The sequence below is a fragment of the Colias philodice genome, chromosome 24, assembly GCF_061535455.1.
Source record: "Colias philodice isolate Cphi_HAF_F1 chromosome 24, ilColPhil1 Martin Lab GWU primary, whole genome shotgun sequence".
Lineage (NCBI taxonomy): Eukaryota > Metazoa > Arthropoda > Insecta > Lepidoptera > Pieridae > Colias > Colias philodice.
This window is the reverse complement of record NC_143109.1, coordinates 4,448,133-4,461,612: the sequence shown is the minus strand read 5'-3', so window position 1 is coordinate 4,461,612 and position 13,480 is coordinate 4,448,133. Positions and strand designations below refer to the sequence as shown.

Genomic DNA, 13,480 nt, shown 5'->3' with positions numbered 1-13,480 from the left:
ATAGGTAATATTATATCCTTTTTCTTAGATTAAAACTTCAATACCTATTCATAAAAATAACACCTTATTTCATTACTAAATTTAATGGCAGAGAATATTATTAATATTTTTTCAATAAAATATAAGTAAGTACTTATTACTTGATACTGATAATTAATAAATAATTAAAACTAGCGTGGTGGTTAAATATAAAATGACCTGATAAAAAATATCTACCTAAGTTTTATCAGAATCGGTAATTTTGACTTTTGACTTGCTTGAGTTTAATATTCAACTTTTACATGTAATAATTATAAATTTTTAACCAAATTAAGCTTAGTACATTGCTTCATATGTTTGTCTGTCATAACACATAAATTTAATATTTGCATTTCAAGTTTAAAAATGGTAGGGTTGGTGTTTCTTTAAAATATTATATATGCAATAATAAAATTAATAAGCAATCTTGCCATACGACTCTTAAAAGGATTTTGGAGGTAAAATAAATTATTAAAATCGCTTCTACGTGCATGTAGCCTGTAGGTACTTATTATACAGGGTGTCCCACTATTGGTATACTAAGCGCGAAGAGACTTGTAGTTTTGCATACACTGATCACGTAAAAAATACTTAAACAACAAAATTACGTCAAAAATTTTTTGCTAATTTTTTCCTGAAAATCCATGTTTTCTTCTCTAGCTTCGCGCAGCCGGCATATACCGCTTCTCTAATGTGAGCATTTTGTCTATGAAAACATAATATTAAACGATAGCTCATGTGCTGGTGACAAAGTTGGGCGGGTTGCTTGTTATGGGTGTACACAGAAGAGTTTTAAGAATTCATCTACTTGAAAAAAAAATGCGTCTGGAATTTTTTAAGTATTTTTTACGTACTTAGCGTATGCAAATCTATAACCTCCTTTGGGCTTAGTATACCAACAGTGGGACACCCTGTATAATTTTGCATGCACTTGGTAATAAGCAAACCATAAAAGATAGTAATAAAAATTTACTACACAAATGTACTTTTGTCCGATGTAACAGGAGGGTGAACGATCTGGAAGTCCTTGATAACTTTGCAGACTGATTCAGGAATTTAAAAATAAATTTATTAAATTCACATAGACATAAGAAGGACATAAGTCAAAGCAATTAAGTGGGTTAAATACTTAATTCCTTACTTAATTCATATATAATATTGTAGTACTGTGGTTTAATTAAATAATAGCACAGACTAATAATAATATACTACGATAATAGTTAATTTTTTTACGATTAAGAGTGTGTTTTACAAAATATTCCCTAAATTATTTTCTTAAAATAAACAGTACGTATTTAAAAAAAAAAGCATAAACACAAACATACATTGTTTACAAATAAAACGCCGCCGCCCATCGTCTCGAATTCAAGAATTTTCGCGTTGTTGCTACGCGTCACAGTGTCATCGACCAGCCGGCTTCCCTGACCTACTGTGTGCGAAAGAGACAAACATATTCCGCCGGAAGAAATTTCTCGAATTTTCTACTCAACGCTAGATGGCGCTGAATAGTATTTAAGCGGCAGGCGAGCGCGGCAAATCAAGTAAATTCAAACAAGCGATCAAAGTGCGAAGTTCACTGCGCTCGGAGTTTTAACTCTGCGATTTTCAGTGTTTTTATTCAATTGTATTAATTGTAAAGTCGATTTTTAAACTATGTCTCTAATTCCATACGTATTCGCTGACTGGCCCTACCGTCCAAGCCGTCTTCTGGATCAGGACTTTGGTTTGGCGCTGACTCCTGACGATATGTTAACCGCTGTCGCCGCTCCATTGGTTTCGAGAGACTACTTCCGTCCTTGGAGACAGCTGGCCGCAGCAGCAAGGGACATTGGATCTAGCGTTAAAGCGGACAAAGACAAATTCCAAGTGAACTTAGACGTTCAGCATTTCTCCCCCGAAGAAATTTCCGTGAAGACCACCGACGGCTACATCATAGTTGAAGGCAAGCATGAAGAGAAGAAAGATGAACATGGATACATTTCCAGGCAGTTTGTGAGGAGATATGCTTTGCCTGATGGCTGCAAGGCGGATGCTGTTGAATCTCGTTTATCTTCTGACGGTGTTCTGACTGTGACTGCTCCTCGTCAGCCAACTATCTCCAAGAACGAAAGATCTGTCCCCATCCAACACAATGGACCTGTGAAAAAGGAAATCAAGGATGCGAATCAACAAGAAATCAAGGAAAAGTAAACTCAATTAGTTTTTAATTCGATTATGTGAGACTGATAGCTTTATTTTATTTGTACGTTTTATTTAATAAATATTAATTTTTAATTATTTGTTTGTTTTTTTTATGACTTGACCTACCTCACTAAGAAATAAAACTTAGATACCTATTTCAATTTTATTTCAATTATAAACAGCCACACAATTTCTAACTATGTAGTTACATGCTATCCATGTTATCCTTTACAATAAATAACTACAATGTTTGTTTGTGATCTATTTCTGCTAAAATAGTTTGTAAAATTACTGTCAAAAGATTATATCTGAAATAATAACACAAACATTTTAAAAAGTCACACCAATAAAAAATTGATAGAAAAAAAGTTTTAATATTATTATACTAGCGACCCGCCCCGGCTTCGCACGGGTGCAATGCTGATACAAAATACACTACAGAAAAACTGTGAACGTTGTATATAAAATTAAAAACATAGCGGCCCGCTCGACTCGCCCGATAGCCGGGCGGCCGCGCGGCCGGTACCGCCGCAAACGCTACGTCCCGCAATTTTTAAATCTGTAATATCTTCGAAAATATTCACTTAAATCAAACGATGTAAAGGGCCATATAGATCTATATTAAATGAACAATGTATTCAAGGTATTTAATTGGTTAAGGATTAATGCTGTATTAGTTAAAATCGCATCGAAAATTAGCCATTATTTGTCGTAAAAAGTAAATGACAAAAAAAAGTTATTGTGGGTTATCCATAAGAGATAGACATATACCATCGCGGACTTTTCTTTAGACCTTTTCAATGTGTATAATACTTAGTACATTATTTTGATAAAACTCGTAGGGTTCAGCCTGCGTTTGCAATGTAAGCGGAGAAAATGTAATTTTTTACGACATCACATTAGAAACCTCAAAAATAACAGTACTTCTCCACTATTTAATGGATGTTATTATACATATAAACCTTCCTCTTGAATCATTCTATCTATTAAAAAAAACCGCATCAAAATCCGTTGCGTAGTTTCAAAGATTTAAGCGTACAAAGGGACATAGGGACATAGGGACATAGGGACAGGGAAAGCGACTTTGTTTTATACTATGTAGTGATGTTTAGCTTGATTTTATTAAACCGGTCAAGTTTATTATGAATCCAAAATAACATAGTTATTTTTCTCTAAGTCCTAAGACATCTAGGCGTAAAAATAAAGTAAGTATATTAGTCCGGGATACATCGCCCATTTTTGCAAGTGATTACTATCAAGCTAATTTTTCGTGAGTAGCTTTATTTTGATGAGATGCCCAATAATTTCATGTACAAAACTCTCGATTGTGGTAGCTACCAGAGGAAACAAGGATAAAATATTTTGATTTGATGGTTCTCAAATATTAATTACTAACTGAATGTTTTTTTTTGTTCAATCTCAAGATAATTATGTAAATTATTCGAAAAAATATTTGTCCTACAAAATCTATGGTTTGATCAAAGAGTCCCCCTTTCCAATGTGTATCGAATAACGAAGTCATCATAAATGATTACTAACCAGCTGATTTTTTTATTTTATTTTCACTTATTTAATACTTATATAATTGTCCTACAAATTGCGTAATAAATATTTGAGAACCATCAAATCAAAAAATTTTATCCTTGTTATCTCCGTAAGCTACCACAATCGAGAGTTTCGTACATGAAATTATTGGGCATCTCATCAAAATAAAGCTACTCACGAAAAATTAGCTTGATAGTAATCACTTGCAAAAATGGGCGATGTATCCCGGACTATATTTATTTATAAGACTACTTCTAGGCACTAATATGTTCAATTAAAAAAATAATAGTTGAAGTTACGATATAATTCCATACAGGAAAGATTTGATTTGTTTTTGTGTAACTATTTAACAAACAATTACTAAATGTATTTAAAAATTAATCAGTATAATATCAAAAACATAGAATTCTAAATAACAAGACACCAAAAGCTAGTTCCCTCAAGAACTTCCTATTTTAAATTTTCGTTGTACAGGAAAATTGGTAAATTATTAAGATAATTAATATAAAACTTTATGAGGCTGATAAAAAGGCGTTATAGTAAAATAACAAGCGACTTTAGCACTAGCTGCCCCAGCAGACGTTGTTCTGTCATATTGCAACTTTTTCGTGTTTTCTCTTCAAGAATTCTCCTTGAGCCTTATCAAAAACGAAGAAATAGCCGTGTTGGAAGAGCCGTTCTCGAGTTTTTCTTGGGGATTAATCTATTAAAATTTTATATCTTCATTGCTGTATGTTTAATTGCATCATACGAGTCTAGCATTTTATTAAGGACATAATAAAGCGTGTGGAAATTAGCAAATCATCTTATATGTATATCTTAATCTTAGAACTCGTTTGAATACAGACTGAAATTTACGTTAAATTTATAAAGTATTAAAAATGATTCATCTCTTTGCCAAGAATACTAGCAAACCGAAACTGAAAAATCTTATTAGCGACAGATTCAATTCAAAACTGTCCTGACTAACATTAGAAGGAATAAAAAAAATTACGAGGTCTATTGGAAAGAACTAGAAAAGGAATCTAAACTAGATTCTATTCGTGATTTGTGATTTTTTTTACTCATACTCAACTTTATTCATTCAGTCGAATGGGAACATGTCAATGACCTATAAGTATGTAGGTACTTCAAATAATCTCATTATCAGCCTGGTAATGTTTTTACTGTAAGTACTCAGACGTATTTATATAAAGAATCCACCTAGCGGGTTAATAGATGTCGTTCGACCTCACATATTGTGACTGTTATGTTTTTGGATATATATAATACTAGCGGTCCGCCCCGGCTTCGCCCGTGGTACATATGAAAAATAGATGTTGGCCGATTCTCAGACTTACCCGATATGCACAGAAAATTTCATGAGAATCGGTCCACCCGTTTCTGAGGAGTATGCAGACTAACATTGTGACACGAGAATTTTATATATAAGACTAGCGGTCCGCCCCGGCTTCGCCCGTGGTACATATGAAAAATAGATGTTGGCCGATTCTCAGACTTACCCGATATGCACAGAAAATTTCATGAGAATCGGTCCACCCGTTTCGGAGGAGTACTTATAAAGACTAACATTGTGACACGAGAATTTTATATATAAGATAAGATATAGGATATTTTACGTAGGTAGTTTATATTATTATACTATCAATTTAGGATAAATGTAATCCAGAATAGTAATTTAGATTCGTTTTGGTTGTGCGTTTGTCATAGGATGGTCACTGGTTCGGTCACAGGTATAGGTCTACCAGAATCTGATGGCATATTTATATGTATTTATAAAATGCAATATTTTCATGTGGCAAGTTTATTTGACAAGTATCAAATTGGTTGTCAAATTATTTGTCTTTTTCGCAGTTGATGAATAATTTTTAGGATTTTGTCTAAAAAATCTTCGAACATATCGCAAAAAAGGCTGCGATCACAAGCAAGAGGTGTTGTTTACAATGTGTATTATACAAAAATATTCGATGAAGAAGGGTCAGAAACATAACAATTTTCAATTTTGAAGATTTTATTGGTAAATTTGACTTACCCGTTTTGATACTTTTAATTAAAAATATTATAGGTAGTGAACTATAATATTTTTGTTGATTACAATATAATTTTATGAAAACTTATTACAGGAGTTTCCAATACGGCTATTCGTCAAGTCTAGGCTGTCCAAGTCAACTTTATAATGTGTGTATCTGTTAATACTTACGAAAATAAACATATTATATAGTTTTATTTTATTTTTGTTTTATTTTATAAAAAACTAGCGACCCGCCCCGGCTTCGCACGGGTGCAATGCTGATACTAAATACACTACAGAAAAACTGTGAACGTTATATATAAAAACATAGCGGCCCGCTCCGGCTTCGCACGGGTTAAAATACATAGCCGGGCGGCCGGCTGGTACGCAAACGCTATGTCCCGCAATTTTTAAATCTGTAATATCTTCGAAAATATTCACTTAAATCATTCGGTGTAAAGGGCCATATAGATTTATATTAAATGAACAATGTATTCAAGGTATTTAATTGGTTAAGGATTAATGCTGTATTGGTTAAAATCGCATCGAAAATTAGCCATTATTTGTCGTAAAAAGTAAATGACAAAAAAAAAGATATTGTGGGTTATCCATAAGAGATAGACATATACCATAGCGGACTTTTCTGTAGACCTTTTCAATGTGTATGATACTTAGTACATTATTTTGATAAATTCGTTTTGCAATGTAAGCGGAAAAAATGTAATTTTTTACGACATCACATTAGAAACCTCAAAAATAACAGTACTTCTCCACTATTTAATGGATGTTATTATACATATAAACCTTCCTCTTGAATCACTCTATCTATTAAAAAAAACCGCATCAAAATCCGTTGCGTAGTTTCAAAGATTTAAGCGTACAAAGGGACATAGGGACATAGGGACAGGGAAAGCGACTTTGTTTTATACTATGTAGTGATTATAAGCAATCTAGTTTTGATCTGCATTATCATTATATCCATATTTTGACATGGCATGATAATGATTTAAATTTTAAACAAATATAGGTATGTGTAAATAATAATATTTCTAATATACATATAAAACTAATATGTATATATTATACATGTAAGTATGTACCTACATAATATTAGTGGATATCTCATTATTAAGTACAGTATTGTCCACTTATGTAATGTGACTAATGATATTGAGGACAAAATAAAAAATAAGAAGTATCAAGATCGTTCAGTCCATTTTTTCTAGGGTTGCACACTCAAAATTTTGATTTCCCTAATTGCCATCAGATTCTGGTTTACCTATAATTTGAAATTGCTTTTTTTTGTGACAAACTTTCAATTAAAATTTCATTTTATATCCGCCTTTAACAAAAAAAAATGAAAATGTAATTACCTACATAAAACGATACTTTTCCTTTTCTTTAACCTGTTGTCTACTGAAATGTTTTGCTCACGCAGTTAAAAGACATCCTCATTTATTATTAAACAGACTTTGTTTCGAAGTTGTTCTCTATGGTTACCATGGATGGTCTGTCTATCTTGCTGTCTATAATAAAAAAAGTAAAAAAGACACACATGCGTCATCCTGAAACCAATGTCCTGTCAAATTGAATAGTTATATAACAAACAATCATGACCAAATAGATACCTTTTCATAAAAAATACAATCTCAACTATGGAAATATTAGATAATTCCTAACTTACGAGTTACGATATGATTTTAAGACCACTGCGGTTATTAAACTCCCGACCACAACTTTATTCATGGATGAACCAATCTAGAAACGTTAGACCAACCATAAAAATAGGTAAAGATAAATTTCAACTATTCCTGGATGTACACCAATTCAACAAAGACGAAATTCGAGTGAAAGTACGACCAGAGTATGTAATTATTGAAGGAAAACAGGAGAGACAAACCAGAGATGGTTTCGTTATAAGAAAGTTTTTTAGGAAGTTTAAACTGCCGGATGGTTGTGATCCTCAACGTGTAAGATCTGAACTGTCTCATGATGGCTGTCTCACAATCACAGCACCGAGACAAACTTGTGAAACGACATACCCTTGTGAAACTGTCATACCAATAACCCAAACAACAGAAGAGAAGCAATGTTCAGAACCATTCTTACAGGATGTTACAATCGAAAAAAAACCCAAAGATAAAAAATAACAAAACAAAAATAGCTGTTTAAAAATAAATAATGACTGTTAAGTGGGCGAAGGACCAAAATAACCGTGATAATTGTTGCATGTTAGTAATTCTTATACGTTCGCTAATGAATCGGTTATATAATTATAGTAACGTGTGTCGTAAACTAAAAATACATGTCACTGAGACATATTTATGTTTGTTTACCGTTCTATTATCAGTCAGATGTGTAACGATACAAATGAATCATTGGCATGGAACTTTGGTTTGCAAGTCTATTTGCAGCGAGAACTTTCGAGTCTCCGCGGCTACGTAGTGCAAACGTAGATATACGTCACAAGGAATATATAAAGAGGATCGCAGCTCATTCCTTCATACTGAAATCGAACGCGCTAAGAGTCAAAGCTAATACAAAATGTCGCTCTCTCCTTACTTCTTCGACTACGACGTGCCAAGATGGCCTCGCCGTCTTCTGGAACAAAACTTCGGCCTCACACTGTCGCCAGACGATCTCTTCACCGCTACGAGCCCAATTATTCCACGGTACAACAAATTCTGGTGGCCACGCGACTCTAGTTCATCCATCAAGGTCGATAAAGACAAATGGTCTATCAACATAGATGTCCAGCACTTCGCACCAGATGAAATTACAGTTAAAACTGCAGATGGATTCATCGTTGTTGAGGGCAAACATGAAGAAAAGCAAGATGAACATGGCTTCGTGTCAAGGCAATTTGTGAGACGATTTAAACTGCCCCAGGAAATCAACGCAGACGCGATAGAATCCCGCCTTTCTTCAGATGGAGTTTTATCAGTTTTGGCGCCAAAGAAATCGGAAACACAGAAGGGTGAGAGGAATGTACCAATCACACAAACGGGACCAGTGAGGAAGGAAATCAAAGATCAGTCAGGTCAGGTCCAGGAACAGGAGAAGAAAGAAAGTGAAAAGTGAATTTGATCTGTAATGTTGTGCCATGGAAATCAAAATTGACTGATTATATAAGAGACTGTCGATTTAATTATTTTTTTCTAATAAATTATTTTTTATTTTGTACGTCTGTATTTACTATTTACATTATAAACACCCATTCACGTATTTTTGTTTCCTTTTTCATAAAATTTTTGTTCTGATTTGCGCCATATACGTAACATCTAACATTAGATATCTAATATTTTTTGTTGTAAGTTAGTGAAAATTGATATTAAGCTAAAGAATTACTATAGTAAAATAATGTGCGTTAAAAATACGCTAATATTAAAGTTACAAATAAGAGTTTTAACCTAAGGTTTTAACAATTAATTTATTTTATATCCAAAAAAATAGGCTAGTGGTTACGTTTCTGTAACCCAATGTAATGTTTCGTAGGTATTTTTGATATTTTTAATATTATGTATTTATAAGAATCTAAAATGTGAATGAAATATATTATGTTAATGCAATAGGTACTAGTCAAAATTGTTTTTAGTGTGCTTAGTACACACATCCCTAGCACATTATTTTTATCACGACTTCAAAAATATTAGGCTGGAGGTTATCGAATCTACTGGTATTTTATAGCGCGTTATTGCACAGTGTAAATAATTATTTGTTGCGTATTATTTACTTATAAAATAACTTTCATGTTTATTTTTATTTCATAAGATATTAGTAGGAGTACGCATACCAAACTTTCAGTTGTGTCGTGCGGTTTCAACCGCCTACCTAAATATATTATAATAATGAAATTCTAAATCTAAATAACTACGCACGGTAACGGTATCATCAAAATCGGAGTCACAAAACATATATCTCGATGTAACAAACATAATTTTTACAATATAAATATTCGCATTTACAACATTAGATACTTATCTTTATCTGCACGATTTATCAATCCTTGGTTTAAACTTATTCTTCAAGTCTGTTTCAGTAATGACCCGTCTATTCATTTTACGGGTGTTATTTTCATAATGATTATTGTGTAATAGGTACATACCTACTTTATGTACTTTTTTACTATTACAACTGAACGAATTTCTGGTTTTCTGTACCTATATTCCTTATACCTACACTTTGTTTGTTCTTATTAGCTACTAGCGACCCGCCCCGGCTTCGCACGGTTGCAATGCTGATACTAAAAACACTACAGAAAAACTGTGAACGTAGTATATAAAAACATAGCGGCCCGCTCCGGCTTCGCACGGGTATAAAATAGATAGCCGGGCCGCGGCCGGACGATACCGCCCGCCGCAAACGCTACGTCCCGCAAATTTTAAATCTGTAATATCTTCGAAAATATTCACTTAAACCATACGGTGTAAAAGGCCATATAGATTAAATGAACAATGTATTCAAGGTATTTAATTGGTTAAGGATTAATGCTGTATTGGTTAAAATCGCATCGAAAATTAGCCATTATTTGTCGTAAAAAGTAAATGACAAAAAAAAGTTATTGTGGGTTATCCATAAGAGATAGACATATACCATCGCGGACTTTTCTGTAGAACTTTTCAATGTGTATAATACTTAGTACATTATTTTGATAAAACTCGTAGGGTTCAGACTTCAGCCTGCGTTTGCAATGTAAGCGGAAAAAATGTAATTTTTTACGACCTCACATTAGAAACCTCAAAAATAACAGTACTTTTCCACTATTTAATGGATGTTATTATACATATAAACCTTCCTCTTGAATCACTCTATCTATTAAAAAAACCGCATAAAAATCCGTTGCGTAGTTTCAAAGATTTAAGTGTACAAAGGGACATAGGGACATAGGGACATAGGGACAGGGAAAGCGACTTTATTGCACGCCTCATAAGCGAAGCGTTGAGGTGGGTATAGATTGTCTAATCTAAAAATGAACGCCCCTCCACTAAACTTAATTGTTTCAATGTGTAAGGACAAATAATTATTGAACCACTTTATATGTGTGCGCGCGTCAATTCTACTGCAAACTTTGACACTCGCGCACTGATTTGTCAACTAATCGGGCGATCAGTTCAGGTGCCTAGCATTGTATGGCGGGGAGAGCGCGCTATGTACGGAATGACACGTCCGTTCTGTCGTGCATCGCGTCATTTATGCACTAGTTGGCCAACTGGTCCTGTCGTTCGGGCATGGACGGGACTGGAGGACTGAACGACCAATGAGGCAGACCAATTTGTGTGTATTGCGTCTATACACGTACTTTGAATGTGAGCGTAAACACAGTGGAGGGGCGTTCATTTTTAGATTAGACAATCTATACTACTGTCACTTCGCGCAAAACATCTGATTTTTCAAACTTAAAATGTCTTTATGTATCATACATTGCACTTGTAAGATAATACATACACACACATATTAAGAAAAAACACTATTTTTAACATTCATGATATTTTTGATGTCATTTTTGTTATTTATACTAGTTAAAAAACAGTTTAAAAAAGTTCTGTCTTGGACGTCCGTGTGTCTGTTTGTGCGGAGGATTTTCTTGTTAACACGATAGCGACCGAAATACTTTACTAATCGAGTCTTTTTTTTTCTCTTACGCTTGAGTATGCTCAGGAATAGAACCCTTTCATTTTTCAGGGTCTGATTCGATGTGGTTTAATTGTTATTAAATAAACAAAAATAATAATTAATAAATAATTATTAAAAAAAATTATGAGGCGTGCACTTTTGGATTTTCCAAACTATTTTATACTATGTAGTGATGTAAAAGACAATCTGAAAAGCAGATAAATAAAATAATTTGGTAAATCCAAAAGTGCACGCCTCATAATTTTTTTTAATAATTATTTATTAATTATTATTTTTGTTTATTTAATAACAATTAAACCACATCGAATCAGACCCTGAAAAATGAAAGGGTTCTATTCCTGAGCATACTCAAGCGTAAGAGAAAAAAAAAAGACTCGATTAGTAAATAAAAGTATTTTGGTCGCTATTGTGTTAACAAGAAAATCCTCCGCACATACACGGACGTCCAAGACAGAACTTTTTTAACCCTAGATAGCTAACGTTCGTCAAAATGACGAATACTGAATGAATATATCGCCATCTCTTTTTAACCGTTTCGGTTATGCGCGTGCAGTGTGAAACCAACTCAGTTCGAGCCATGCTGCGTCGAACTGCGGTCGCCATTTGGCGGTAAGTTGCATAGTTTTTGAGATACCTACTACTCACTCGTCATTTTGACGAATGGTTAGCTTAAGTGTAACTTTTTATAAATATTATTAGTGTTGATTTTTACTTAGTTATTACGTTCAAAGTACAGAATGGCAGGGAGGTCGAATATCACTGATGAGGCGATTGCTCGGGCGTTGGATGATGACGATTATTTGATATTTCCCTTCAACGTTAGAGTCTAACTGCGAGAGTAAAGACAAGTTGTTGATGGATGATGTGGAAAGTGATTTTCAGGACGAGGTCTCGGACACTGATGAACCAATACGTACTGAAGAACATGAAAACACACCTTCGCCTAATCAATCTGGTGAGTCACAAGAAGAGTCTTTATTAGCTTCCGATTCGATTATCTACTTGTCTCAGGCCAATATAAGAGAAAACAACCTTACAAGTTAACTTTAGTTGGAACTTTGAGGGCTAATAAAAGAGAAATTCCAGAAGAAATGCGGAACAACCGAACAAGAAAATTTATGATACGCTTACATAAGCAACTTGTGGAGCCTTGGCTAAAACATCGTCTTGAAATACCAACAATGCCGCGAAGAGTAAAGGAAATAATCAGAGAAGTGTTAGGTGTGAATGAAGAGGTTCCGGCTGAAGGACAAAGTCAAGATCAACTTCCATCTGGTTCGGACTCTCAATCAGACTTCGAAAATGTACCTACAAGGAAAATAAAGATTTGTGGCTTGTGTTCCTATAAAAAAGACGTATGACAAAAAACGTTTGCAACTGTTGCAAAGTGGCCATTTGCGGCGAGCATTGAGTTGGATTTTGTCCTAATTGTGCCAATAAAATATAATTTTTTAATATAATAATAAAAACATACATATATTTACTTATATACTAAATAAAAATAATATAAGAAAAAAATGTAATAGTTTCTGTTTTAGTTGATTTCAGATTTACCTAATTTTTTGATCTCTTGTAACTATGTGCTGTTAAGATTTGTTATTTTGTACTTAAAACTCTAATAAATATTATATTTTGCTAAAAATATCTTTAATTTATATCCTGTATTTTCTAATATAAAAATAATCTCGGATATAATAACATTAAATTTCATTAAAAACATATTTTAAATTTGTTCGTCAAAAAGTCGAATGGTTAGCATCTCATGGTATTCTAGTAACGTTAGCTATCTAGGGTTAAACTGTTTTTTAACTAGTTTAAATAACAAAAATGACATCAAAAATATCATGAATGTTAAAAATAGTGTTTATTTGTGTGTATGTATTATCTTGCAAGTGCAATGTATGATACATAAAGACATTTTAAGTTTGAAAAATCAGATGTTTTGCGCGAAGTGACAGTAGTACCCACCTCAACGCTTCGCTTATGAGGCGTGCAATATAATGCAGCCTAGGTCCTAGTAGCTATAGTTTATTAGATACCTACTAGATAGGTATAGGTAGCAAAGATAGGTAACGTCCGATGCGATCAATA

At 33.5% G+C, this 13,480-nt stretch overlaps 2 pseudogenes; both read left to right on the top strand.

The window, feature by feature from the left end:
• The first annotated feature begins 1,434 nt into the window (after window positions 1-1,434).
• On the top strand, window positions 1,435-2,249 carry LOC149477699 (protein lethal(2)essential for life pseudogene; annotated as a pseudogene).
• Window positions 2,250-7,989: 5,740 nt separating this feature from the next.
• Window positions 7,990-8,938, top strand: LOC149477698 (protein lethal(2)essential for life pseudogene; annotated as a pseudogene).
• The last annotated feature ends 4,542 nt before the right edge of the window (window positions 8,939-13,480 follow it).